At 40.0% G+C, this 13,531-nt stretch overlaps 1 long non-coding RNA gene across 1 annotated transcript; it reads left to right on the top strand.

The window, feature by feature from the left end:
* Positions 1-2,196: 2,196 nt before the first annotated feature.
* On the top strand, positions 2,197-10,692 carry LOC107836469 (uncharacterized). Its single transcript, XR_001662374.1, has 2 exons — positions 2,197-2,559; positions 10,203-10,692. It is a non-coding gene; the product is annotated as an uncharacterized LOC107836469 (long non-coding RNA).
* Positions 10,693-13,531: the final 2,839 nt, after the last annotated feature.

Here is a 13,531-nt window from a genome sequence, read left to right as displayed (position 1 = left end):
AAAATAGAAACAATTATTATAGCTGACACTTTATGAAATACTGAAGGTACGTCCACCAGAGCGCAGGATTGTTTAAACACCTCCAGAGTAATGGATGCGTTCATATTGCATTAAAACTTTGTGCCTCAAGAGGTTCAAGCAAAGTGAACCTGCTAAGCTATTTCACCTGTAGTCACATTTTGTCTCATTTTCAGAATAAATTGTTTATATTAGACATTTGTAGCTAGTTTAGCACTCCTTAAACATGGAACTAGAATATGATTTGACAAAAGTGGTATTTTACAATCTGGTTTACTGTAACCTAAAGTTAAAAGTCTGTGATTTTTTTGTGTGTGCATAAATACAGTTCTGTTGACATAAGGTCAAGAATGTTGGCTTCACTAGTAGAAATGACACATCTCTTAGAGATAACTACATTTTTAACCGACAGGATGTCACAGCTAGAAAAACAAAGTTATGTTTTTCTTTAATTTCGAATGTCAGGATGTGAGAATTTTATGCAACAGGCCTGTTCTTACATTCAGACAAAATGATGGAGAAAAACCAGTCTGAATATTTGTTTACAGTAACTTCTACTCAGAGAGGGGAAATCATGCAACACAAGACAAACCAGTGGGGTGTTTAAATTGTTTGAAACGGCCTGAAACCATTTAGGTGGCTGCACAAGAAACATTTTAAATACATTGCAAATCTATTCGTTCCACTTAAACTTTTTCATTTCTTTCCTTAAAACCAGAAACTTTATTGCATTTGATTTGATGGACCAAAACCAAGCTGACTCGAACACGGATTTAAAAATTATGGAAAGTGTGGCTTGCACAACCTGAGTTAATCGAGGAATATCAGGCTGTTTGAATGGAGAATATCTGTGAAATTCAAATCTCAAAGTCTTCCCACAGATTCCCAAGTAAAGTTAGGTGTGGATTTTGACTAGGCTGTTCTCATGACCCATTTTATTGTGGCTCCGGCGGTAGGCTTAAGGTCGTTGTACTGCTGGGTGATGAACCTTTGACCCAGACTCAAGTCTTTTGTAACCTCAAATAAAAGTGTCACACCTGAAATTATCCATCAGCACAAGTAGAAGAAAATTGATGCATGGTTACCACTTTTATTTCACGAATACAAATCTGAAAAGTGTGGCACGTGTTTGAAATCCAGTACTGCATTCAGAGGTCACCTGATTAGTAAACAGACTATTTCTCTATGATTTATCCGAGGTTTCTTAAAGAAAAACAGTAAGAAGCTCTGCTGGTTACATCTGATCTCTGACAATATGGTAACTCTGGAGGAGCTGCAGTGACAACCCGCTCAGGCAGGAGAATCAGACATCAACATAACACTCAACATCCTGGCCTTTACAGAAGAAATCCATTGTTAAAAGAAAGACACCACCCACCATGTAAATGATAAATCCAGAGTTGAACATTTTGGTCTATTTTGGTCCACAGCACATGACATCCTCATATGGAGAAGAAAATTATCCAATTCATGCCAGCAAGTCCACCTGCTGATGGCTATAAACACACAGTGATGGTTTTGGGTTACTCTAATCAAAGTTCAATTTAATCTGATTGAGACACTGTGGAGGAGCAAAACTGACATAACTAAAAATAAAAGCAGAAATATTTACATTTTCCTTTTCCTTAAACAAGCGTTTGTTCTTTTTACATTTCCTTGTCTCCCCTTTTTAATGTTCCTTATGCATTTCTGCCTCATTATACAAATGAAGAGTAGCAGTATTTTAAGGCTTCGACTTCTGCCTATTAATGGTCGGTTAGCATTACACGCTACTGGGCATCAACAAAGATGGCGGGCAGTTTATCAGTGAGCTGAAGCTCAGCAACTTTATTAGAAAATAATGCTTTAATTCTTGACTTTATTATTTTTTATGTGGATGCTCAGACATGATGGGAGACCAAAAATGACATAGAAGGAAAAACAATATATATATATATATATATATATTTCTGATTTTATTTTTAATTATTTCCTTAATTATGTTTTAATAAATGTATACATACAATGTACAATGTGTGCATTTCCAGTACTAATGCTCCCACTCATGTTTCCAAGTGAAACATTGCAATCTGCTGCCTCATTGCGTGCAGTTTGCCCTGCGTAAGCGCGCCACTGACGTGTGTTTCTCGTGATGCCTACGTCATGACGCTGCCAGCTGATCGGAGTGGGAAGCCGGGTTGTGCGTGTGGACGGGGCGTGTGAATGTGTGTGAGATATAGAGGGAGGGAGGACTGGGACAGACAGGAGTTGTGTAAAAAAAAAAACGGGGAAAAGAAAAAGAAGAGGAGCTGAAGTCCTGCGCTGCGTCCGCCGCTGTTCCGACGATGAAAAGCGCTCCAGATACCAGAAATCCACTCAGACCTTTAAACACTGTGCAAGCGTGTGGGTGAAGGAAATCCACAGACACCGACACACCCTGGAAAAGCTCCAGGGAGGACTCCGCGGGAAGCAGTGGGCGAGGCGGAGCGCCTAAGTCCGGCGGAGAGCTCCGGATGAGCCGGGGAGCGGGCAGGAGCAGCAACCCGGCGGCTGGTGCTGAAGGTGGGGCTGGATGAATCCGTTCTGTCTGGGCGCTGCTGCCTCTCTCTCCCTCTCTCTCCCACAATCTGCTCGATTCTTTCAACCTGCTTTAGCCCGTGGTGGCTTCATGACCCAGTTTGTATTAAAATGTTCTCTGGGAAACGCATAATTCCTGTGATTTTCACATCTATACGCTAGATTGTTGCCTTTTTCCGCCTTATGTTTTATGACTCTGAGCTTCGTGGGGATTTAGATCGGGTGTTTTAGGAGTTCTGGCTGAAGGCCTGCTGCCTTTCTGACTCTGAGGAGCTCTGATTTCACAAGAAATCTCACATTTAGTCCGGATAAGCTGTAAACTCACATTTTAATCATTTCTAGTAAAAACATTAAGCCAGTTTAAGTGTTTTTCATCCCATAATACCTACAACTACACAAATGTTACAGAAAATGGATAAAAATGAATTCATATGAGGAATGAGGAAGCTTGCTAGTCAAATTGGCAGTTCATGTTGAACAAATGTTATAATGCAAGCTGGAAATGTTCTAACTTTCTTCTTCTAGACCTGGACTAAGCCATCAAGAAGGGCCACCATCTGAAGCTTCTTTAAAATTTGCTGAGTTCATGATAGGCCAAGGAGGAAGCCTGCGCTCAAGTAGGCGATAGGTGAAAATCTGAATAACCGAGGCAGAGTCATTTCTCAGAAATGCAGTGACACCAGCAGTTATTTGGCAGGGATGGGAAATTCTTCAAGTTTATTTGGATGTTTATGAGAACGAGAAGTACGTTCTGAAAAGCAGGGGAATAAAAGTATTTAACCCTCCAGGTCCATTGTGGAGCTCTGCTGAAACGCTTAGAAGACAAAAATGCCTTCATGTATGGGCGATTTTTCCTCTGGTTCAGATGGTTGTAGAGGAAAGCTTGGTGTTATGCATGTTACATAATTGTGCAGCCAGAGTTCAGTGTGCCGGTAGGAATGCGCAGTAGACTGTGTCACGAGCTGCATTTGTGCCATTGCAGTCCGGAGCGTGACATAATTCATCCTGTCAATGAGGATCATATGCAGACGACAGGATGTCAGTCACAGAGAGGCTCTTCCTGCCATCTTTCTTCACGTCCTCCTCCTTCGCTGCCTCTGCTGCCTTACTGCTCTCATTTTGCAGAAGTGAAGCCATCTTGCTCAACTTGGTTCCACCCTTTAATTCATGTTGCGTGCCTTGTCATGGGAGAATGGGGCAAGAAGGGACGTATCGTATGCAGGTTCAATTAAAACATGGCACTGAGTGCCTGAGGACGGGCTTATAGGCCTCATGCAGCGTCACTAATTCAGGACAGCATTCAAGTAGTCAACACGCAACCTTTTATTTGTTGTGATCTCAGGGTTAAAGTCTTGGAAACTGTGAGCACCAGAGTGTAAGAAGAGGATCTCTCTGCTATGTGAGCCTCCGCCCTTTCTCCGTCTTTGTCCTTGTTCTCATTATGAAACGATCAGTTTGTCATAGAAACTTCAATCTGGGACGTGAAACAGCCTCTCAGCCCGGGCCACACCCAGGGCAGAGGAATCTACCTGGATTTAACATTTCATTACTGAGTTTTTTCCATTCAGAGAGCTGCAGCTGCATTATGCAAAATCTGTTCTCCTTTTTTTAATGCGTTTCCCTGTGGCAGCTTCATGGTGAAGTTTGTGTAACACAGTTGCTCTGTGTTATAGTGTGACTTCACAGTCTCACAACTTGATGCTTTGCAGAAGTATTTAGCATTTGTTATACTGCAGCAACAAAATTCAATTTGATTCTTAAAGAGATGTGTTCAGTGCTTGTAGCTAAAAATCAAATGCAATCTACTCTGCAAATGCCTCAGAGGTTTGTTTCAACAATCAGCATCGTGGAGACTGTTGACATGGCCAGAGTTAAATACTGGAAAACTACAGCCCATCTGCCAAACAAAATATGGAGGGCACTTAGTGTCAACAAGAAGGTCAAAGTTGGAAAAAAGTCACAATTGGTGCCGTTTTCAGTGGATTGCAAACATGGTGAATGATGATCATGCAAAATACTAACCCTACCCCAACCTATGGAAACACAAGGTGGTGGCAACATCATGCTGTGGGGACACCTTTAATCTGTAGGGACAGGGAAGCTGGTCAAAGGTGATGGGGGTGAAGGTTCTCCTACAAGCTGGACAACAACACTAAACCCATAGTCAGAGCTACAATGTAAGCTTTTTTTAATGGCCTAGTCAAAGTCCAGAACTCTTCACCTATTCTGCAAAGACGTATTTATTTACATTTTCCTCCCACTTCACAATATTATATCGCAATAGTCACAAGATCTATATGAATAGATAATAAATTTAATAGAATATTCACTGAACCTCAATCCAGAACCTCACAGCATTCTGGGAGATGTAGGCAGAGGAACGGCGTTAGCTGCTCACAGTTAGCAAAAGTAAAGTTGGTGGAATCAACTAACTCACTCACTCATTTGGTTACCTAGCAACTCACTCGTTCTTTGGTTACCTAGCAACTCACTCGTTCTTTGGTTACCTAGCAACAGCCTGTTGAGTAACTCACACAGCTGCAGTGGTTTCGCCACTGTGCCTCATAACTCGGCCTGTCACGATAACACATTTTGTCGGATGATAAATTGTCACAGACGTTTTTGCGATAAATGATACTATTAAGTAACACAACCATGGTAATGGCAGAATAATGCAAGAACACATAAACTTTAAATTCTAATGGACATTGAAAACTGGAAATGGAAGACATCCTAAATATCCAAAATAAGTAAACAAAATAACAGAATCGGCAAAAACTTAAAGAAATTTTAATTACACAAAGGTAAATTATTGATTTTTTTTTTTTAATTTACCACATGATTAGCTGGTTTATTGCAACAGGCTTACCCTCTCCATTGATTTACAGCAGCTGCATAGCATTTTAAAGTAAACCTACTTAAATACATTTAGCTGTGCTGGCTCTTTGTTGCTGCCTCTCATCAGCCTTCTAGGGTTATCTCTGTGGTAACCCAGTTTCAAGAGCTTTAATGTCAGTAGTTTCCTCTTTGTGTTTGTACGTCATCATTCCTATTTTCCTCTGATGCACACATCCTGCTCGGTGTTGCCTTCCTCTTTTCTGCTCAGCGCGGCCTCGACGGGCTTTGTGCGTGTTATCTCCTTCACACTGTTGCTCCGTGCATGAAAGCCTGTCTCAAGGCCCTCGACGCTGCTCGTCATGTGACTCTATTCACCTCGAAACGGGAGGGTCAAGCTCGCTGAGAGTGAAGCATGAAGAGAGGGGATGGAAGAGGAGGAGTGGAGGAGATTTCTCCAGCCCACAGCAGCCGGGTGGAATTTCTAACATGCGCAGTGGGAATGTCAGGAATGCAGGACAGTCTGATCTAACCGAGAGAAGGTGGGGAGGACAGACGAGCCAGTGAGGAAGAAAAAAAAAATGAAGAGAAGACACTGGAAAGAGTGGCACCGCAGAAGGTCAGGCCCCGTGCATAGTCACTGTCTGCGCAGGGAGGGAGGGTCTCATTATGGAACAAATAAGCAATTCAGTTGCAACTCTGCCGCAGCCTTCAGGACGTGCGCTGGATGTCCTCCTCCCTGACCTTATTCAAGCCAGCGAAAGCCCGAGCGTGTCAACACGTTCTCATTCCCAGCGGGTCACATGCAGACGCTTGGCTCGGGAGCAGCAGCTCCAGTCCAGCTTCAGCTCATACATAGAACATCCACAGGACTCCGGTCCAGAACTGCACAGCATTCTGGGGGATGTAGGCAGAGGGAAAGGCTGTAGCTGTTCAACCTCTCAGCGTCGGCTAAAGCTAGCTTAGTGGAATCACCTAACTGACTCAGACTGCGGTTACCTAGCAACTCAGTCATTCTCTGGTTACCTAGCAACAACCGTTTTGAGTAACTTGCGCAGCAGCAGTTTAAGGTTTCGCCTCTGTGCCTCACAACTCGGCCAGTCACGATAACGCATCTCGCTGGACGATGAATTATCCCAGAAGTTTTTGCAATAAATTGTAATATTGTTGTTCTGAGACCATTTCCAAGTAATATGATGGTAATGGAATAATACAATTTAAATTTTGATGAATATTTAAACACTGGAAGATATTTTAAATATCTGAAATAAAACAGAAACAACAAATAAAATAAATTATAAAGTCTCTGTAAACAACATTACAAAAACAGGGCTAATTGAGACAAAGGCATTACTTGGTCATGGCTGACACAGAAAAGGGAAAAAAAGGAGACAGGAAACTGAAGACGCCACTCTGAGGCATAGCACCAATAAGCAGGTCAGGAGGGAGTGGAGGGCCGTCTCAGCAAACTGAGCTCAGGATCATCTGTTGAGCTGCTGCTTTTCATTTTCTCATTATTCTATTACATTTCTACTGCGTGTTGGATAACAGATTGAATATGCATCTTTTTATTAACGCAGCCTTTCCTGCCTATAAAAAGCGTTATTAGGATGTTTCACAGAGTCCTTAGGAAGTCTGAATTTGATTTTGTTTTCATGTGTAGATTAATGTGGAAAATAAGACATGGAAATATGTTTGTGTTCCCAGTTTGATTCCCTATCCTGTTGCTTAAATGTTGTATCCTTCCTTTCTTTTCCTTTTGTGTCTTTTCTTTCTTCCTTATTTGTGTCCTTCCGCCACAATTTCCAGATTTTCCTGTTCAGAACAACCTTGCTACACTCTGTTTGTTTACAGCCTTCATGTTATCTACTAAGATCTTCTCTCACCTGAACTCTGAATGAACAGCAGATGTGAAGAAAACATGTCAGATTTTTATAATTTACCATTTAACTGGTGCATCACAAACCCTTACAAGTTTCTAACTGGGTCTGTGTTGGCTGCCATTTAAAAAAACGGAACAAAATCCTTTTGTAAGTTATGCATGTTTCATCAAACAGTTGTGTTATTGGATAAATCCAATGTCAATAATGAATGAAATTAACCTTATTGTAGCTAATTTTATATTTCTGAACTTAGATTGAGGACAGTTAAGACGACATGTGCTGCCAATCACTATTTAATGCCATCGATGGAAAGAAAAGGTCCAGTGGGCCGCCATTATCTTTGACTGGAGAAAGCTAAAATAAATGACATTGCTGGTTTCATTTATTCCATATGTGAACTTGATGTGATTGGCACAGAAACATAAATCAGTTTCTGCAGTTGATGACTTGTGTTGAGATGTTGTTTGGAGATTGGTTTTCGGAGCGCGTCAGCTGCAAGCCAGCACAAGCAGCCGCCAGATCTGCTGACTCACCACATTCAGGAAAAAACAGACATTCGTCACATTGATAAATCAGTCAGGAGGCTTATGTCTCTGCACAACATAGGATTCTTAGTTTTATGGTCAAAAGAACTCTCTTTCAGATGATTTAAGTGAGCCACTTATGCCCTCCAGCAAATACTCCCAAATATTTGTGATTATTTTGGCGCTCCAACCTGCAGGAACGTACAGTACGTACTGCTGCCCGTCTGCCTCACGTGAGCTCATCCTTCTCGCCTCCAGAGCTACTCAAGATTAGGTTTTCTGCAGGCAGGAGAAGCACAGACTTGCTCAGACTGTCATTTACTGAACAGCTATTCGTCAGTTTTCTAAAATGTGTGACACATTTTAGTTTTTCTGTTTTAGGTTTGGTTGAAGGAAAAAGGCTCAGCCACAACTGAGAATTAGAACAATAGAGGAAAAAAATGGTTAGGTTGGTGAAATTAACTAACGCGCTCACTCTTTGGTTACCTAGCAACTCAGTTATTCTCTGGTTACCTAGCAACAACCTGTTGAGTAACTCACACAGCGGCAGTTTCAGGTTTCGCCACTGTGCCTCATAACTGCTTAAAAGTAAAAAACTAAATGTCACGCCAACTGTTTGGCAGGATTTTATAAATTTAAAATAATAATAAAAAAAAACAAAAAAAAAACAAAGCATCCTTTTTTTCAGATCACACTGTCTGTGTTTTGACCATTTATAAATGCTCTAAGAAGAGCTGGGCTAATAATTTCATTGTTCTGCTTACTGTACAATGGCAATCTAATCTGATCAATAATTATCAATATCAACAGATATAAAACACATACACTGTGATACGGTTTTCAGCAAATACCACAAATTTTCAGAGAATCATGGTATTTACCTCCTTTAGTTTTTGACAGATCAACTGAGTGTTTTGCAACCAGCAATATTTCCAAATAGCCTGATTTGCCTCTTGTGAGTAGAGCTGGACAATATGGCTGAAAAACATATCACAATAAATGTTTTATATCAGTTGAAACAGATAATTATTAATTAGTTTCTATTTTAAATACCTGAAATATTACCAAACTGGCAGGCTAATCTTTCTTGTTGTATCCAGTTTATTTTTAAGCGGTTATGCGAAACCTTAAAGGGTTGCTGCACATGTTACTCAACATGTTGTTGCTAGGTAACCAAAGACTAGAGTGAGTGAGTTGCTAGGTAACCAAAAAGTGAGTGAGTTAGCTGATTCAGCTTAGAATGGGGGGGGGATCACAAAAATTAAATGTATGTGATTTGTGACTGTACTATAAAGATCCATCCGCAAAGAGTGACTGCAACGCTCTTCGGTGAGAAGGCAGTTATTGAGAGAAGGTCAGTGAAGCACGAAGTCGAAGAAGCTAGTCAAAAGAATTGCAAACACTAAATCTGTCGATACATGTCTGCTGTTCATTCAGGGCGTGAGACAGGAAGACATTTTCGCAGATAACAGGAAGGCTGATTCCGATGAGCAACGCTGCTCTGTACATATTTGAAAATCTCTGGTATGATAAGATTCCACATTAAGTCACACAGAGAATGCTGTTTTTTTTCATGCTAGCATTTCTAACCATGATAATCAAACAAGTCAACTTTACCACTCTATTTTGACTTGTAAAATATTAATAAAAATCTCTTAAAGCAGCTCCTCACACACACCCAGTGTGACGTCACCTCTTAAGGTAGGAAGGCTAAAAAATATTTTTAATGCTGACCAAGCACCTTATATTTTATTTGTCAAAAAGAAAAAGGAGTCTACTTGGATTCATATCACTGGAGGAGGAATTAAAATTCTTTTTCTCTAAGACAAAACTTGAATTTAAATTTGTGAACATTTACTTTCAGTGCAGACTAAACCCAATTTAAAGTTTGTATATCATATTTAACGACATGATTCTTCTCCCAAACCTCCTGAAGGTCTCTAATGCTTCACAAAAAGCTCTCTGCACTTCTGAACTGATTCCAGCGTCTCCACTCTCATGCACAGACTGTCCGCTCCTCTTGCTCATCCCGTAACCACAGTAACTGACTGTTTCTTTGAGAGGCCGTCTGTGATTTTTAAATAACTAAAAGAACATCCAAGAATTTTGCCGGTGGCCCAGCAGAACATGCACAGACGGAGCCGAGCGGCCGCTGCTGGTAATCTCAGTCATGATCTTGTGTGTGTGCATGTCCTCAGGCGTTTCTACATATCATCTAGTTTCAGCCACTTAATCACAGCTGATCACACACTCGCACACACTCTCTCTCTCTCTCTGCGCCCACTAACCGTACGTGTGTGACTGGCTGCAGGCCACCTCGTGCCTACGCTTCATGTGGAGAAACTTTATCGAGGAAGTTTGACAGTCTGTTGTTCTCTGTCTGCAGGGATAAACCAAAATCAGAAGAAGGAAGGAGACGGAGTCGCAGTTTGTGATGTTAAGGAGAAGGTGTGTCACAGTGCGACATGTTCTGCTGATGGCTGACTCACAGCAGTTCTTCACTGGCAAGCTTTATGTTCCTGTATGCATGCTAAAGCTGCCAGCTGAAGAACTGCTCTGGTCAGCCCTGCCCTGCATGACTCAAGAAGAAGAAGAGGAAGAGGATGGACGCTGCTGATGAATGCAGTTCAGTAAACTGGATATTTAATTTACGATTTGAATCATTGTATTCTGTGTTAACCCATTCAATAGTTTTTTGTGATAAAATCTTGTGTTCCTGCATGGATGTTGAGAATGATTGGATTTTTCCGCCTTACAATAAAGAACAAAATGTTCCCCTCAGAAGTCTCATAGTGCGCTTCAGAGGAAAGGCAATAAAACACCACAGCAGCGATCGATCTCATGTCCAAAAAAATGAAAATAAAACCTCACAGAAATGTGTATGTATTGATTTAAAAACTGAAAACTCTTGTTTTCTGTTTCCTTGAATGCTCTGCATCGAGTTTTAAGACTCTATAGTGTGGCCTCGGTTCGGTTGCTGTTGCGTATCTCCAGAGGAAAAGAAAGGGGGGAAAAAAACTTGCATAACGTCTGTTTTTCAGTGCCTGAAGGCGTCTTCGGCTTTTCATCAAATTCCTCCGCAGCATGTTCACTTGTGAAGTCACAGGACAAACATGGAGAGGTGCTGGGATTTATTACTGAGGAGAAAGGGGATTTTTAAGAATTTTGCTTAAATATTCCTGGTTTTTAATAAACTTAAGATGAAGACTTTTGAATAAAATATGGAGACTAATTAAAAATATATCACTAAGGTGTAAACATGAGCTGTAGGAGTTTAAGAGTATAAATAAATCACAATTTGTATGTTTTTACTGACCAGCATGAACTTGAGCGCCTTGAATTGCATGGGCCTGGTGTGCTTCCTCAAACTTACCACCAGGTGGAGCTAATGCCCTAAAAACTGGCAGATGGACGAAATTTGAGGCGGCAAATTCTCACTGAATTAAAATTTAAGTTTAATGACACTTAAAAGTGTGAAAGGAGTTTCTGTTTTGCATCTTTTAGGTTGAATATTAAATCCTTTTAAACTTCAATGATTAACTGGAAGAATTTGATGCATGTGTAAGATCTACATTTGCTCAATTATACATAATATTCAGTTAGTTTTTAAGTTAAACTAAGCAAGACATAATTATCTCATTTGTGACACTGATTTCTAAATTAGAATAATTACCGTCCTGTGAGATTTTCTTAATCTGAAACTAAGCAACACCAACACATTTGTAGTTGTTCTTCTCACCAAACCTCTATTAAAAGTTTATATCTTTACGTATGGATGCAAGAGTGTAAATAGAAATACGACGTTAGAGTTTGTCAAACTAGTTTTACTGAAGATATTCTTATAATTCAGGTCTGTCAAATATGTTTGAATAAAAACTGTTATTCTGTTTTGTTATTCTGCATCTACCTTCAGTGAAACTGCAGCACATATTTAATATGCCTGTTACATAAAGCAGTTGCTAATTATTTAAATAAAATTAAAAACTAATTCAATATTATAGTTTAGTAAAAGTTACAGAATTAATTACTCAAGACTGTAACTTTAAAATACTAAATATATTTCTAATTCATTTTGGAAGCTTTTGTTACAGTTACTGTTAGATGTGATATTAAATACAAATGTATCATTTCAGTTACTTTCTAATAAAGAACCAACTAACTTTATACCGTGTGTCAGAAATTCAGTTTTGCTTCTTTGGTTGCCAAATGTTTCATAAATAAAATGTTATACCAACCTGTTGATCTTTTAACATGGTGTTTATTCTGTTCGCACACCACACTGAATGGACTGTGACCAGTTTGTGGTGCTGCTCTCCGTCTTCAGGATCAAGGTGATGAGGAAAAGACAAATGTCCTAGTCGAAGCATCACCTTCTCCGGAACGAGGCACTGAATCGGTCAAGTCGGCAAATGGTTAATCAAAGTACAAATAGTGCAACTGACAAACTAAATTTATTCAAAAATGTAAACTTTTTAACCCCATGGAAGAAGGTGTAGTAATAATAAAGCACAATCAAATAAAAACAATTGAGGATAATTAGGCATTTCGTCTCAAATTCATGGATTCCTAAATTATAATTAAAAAAATATTAGAAGATAAAACATCTTCTGATGCATGAAGTTGAGCAGTCAGGTGAAGTTTGCATGTCGCTCGTCCTTACCTGCTCACGATGTTCAGCTGCTTTCCGGTTTTCTGCTGAAATCCTGACGCGTTTTGTAGATAATTGTTCATTCTGACGTGTCGCGGACCAACAAGGACGTGGCTGGCAGCAGGTGATTGGTTCTTCAACCTACTTCCGACTTGATTGTTTGGAAAATATATATGCATACATGTATTATTTCTTGTAAAAAAAAAATGGACGAAATAATAACTTACAACTTAGATGGAAACAAAACTTAACTTAATCTGATGTTACAATTTCAAAAAGTGGTCAAAAAAATAATCATTTTACCAAAACTTCCCGTCATCACACCGGACATTTGACGAACAAAACGACCTCCACCTCCACGCACCGGAGTGGAATCAACAGGAGGTCTAAACTTTACCAAAGTAATCTAAACATTTCAAAAATATAAAAAAATAATCACAGAAGTAGTTCATGCTAAACTAAACTGATATAAATATTTACAAAAATGCGACATATGATGTGTGTGGGCAGGAAGGATCTCCTGTAGCAGTCTGTATTCCAGCTGCTCTGAAGAAGCATCTGACAGAAGACACTTTGTGGCATAACAGACTCATGAAGAGGATGATCAGATGTTTCTGGACTTTTTAAAGGATCATTCTTTGCTCAGTAATCTTCAGATGTTCTCCAGTCGTCTCCAGAACAGAACCGGACATCTTCGGCAGCCAGTTTGAAACCCTGGCCATGATGCTGCCACCCCAACAGATGGTGGCCGAAGAAATTGCAGCCTCTACAACAGACTCGTAGAAGATGTGCAACATTTTTGCTGCAACCTTGAGAAAAAAGTTTCTGCACCTGAACCTCTCTTCAAATTATTCCTGCAGGTACAACCTTCCGCAGCAATTTCCATTTTAATGCCATTTTAAGTTCGAATGTCACCATTGGTAAAAGAAGGAGGATTTTAAGAACCCTTACTATCTATCTACAGTGGTGATAAAGCTACACTGACATTGGAGATGAAGCGACTTTTTTGTGCTAAGTTGGAGGTTGGCGTCAGAGGTTAAGGTTGGGACAAAACTTTTGAAATGATT

This window comes from Poecilia formosa, unplaced genomic scaffold, assembly GCF_000485575.1.
Source record: "Poecilia formosa unplaced genomic scaffold, Poecilia_formosa-5.1.2 Scaffold3, whole genome shotgun sequence".
Taxonomy (NCBI): domain Eukaryota; kingdom Metazoa; phylum Chordata; class Actinopteri; order Cyprinodontiformes; family Poeciliidae; genus Poecilia; species Poecilia formosa.
The sequence above is the reverse complement of the archived record's forward strand: the minus strand, read 5'-3'. Positions and strand labels throughout refer to the sequence as shown.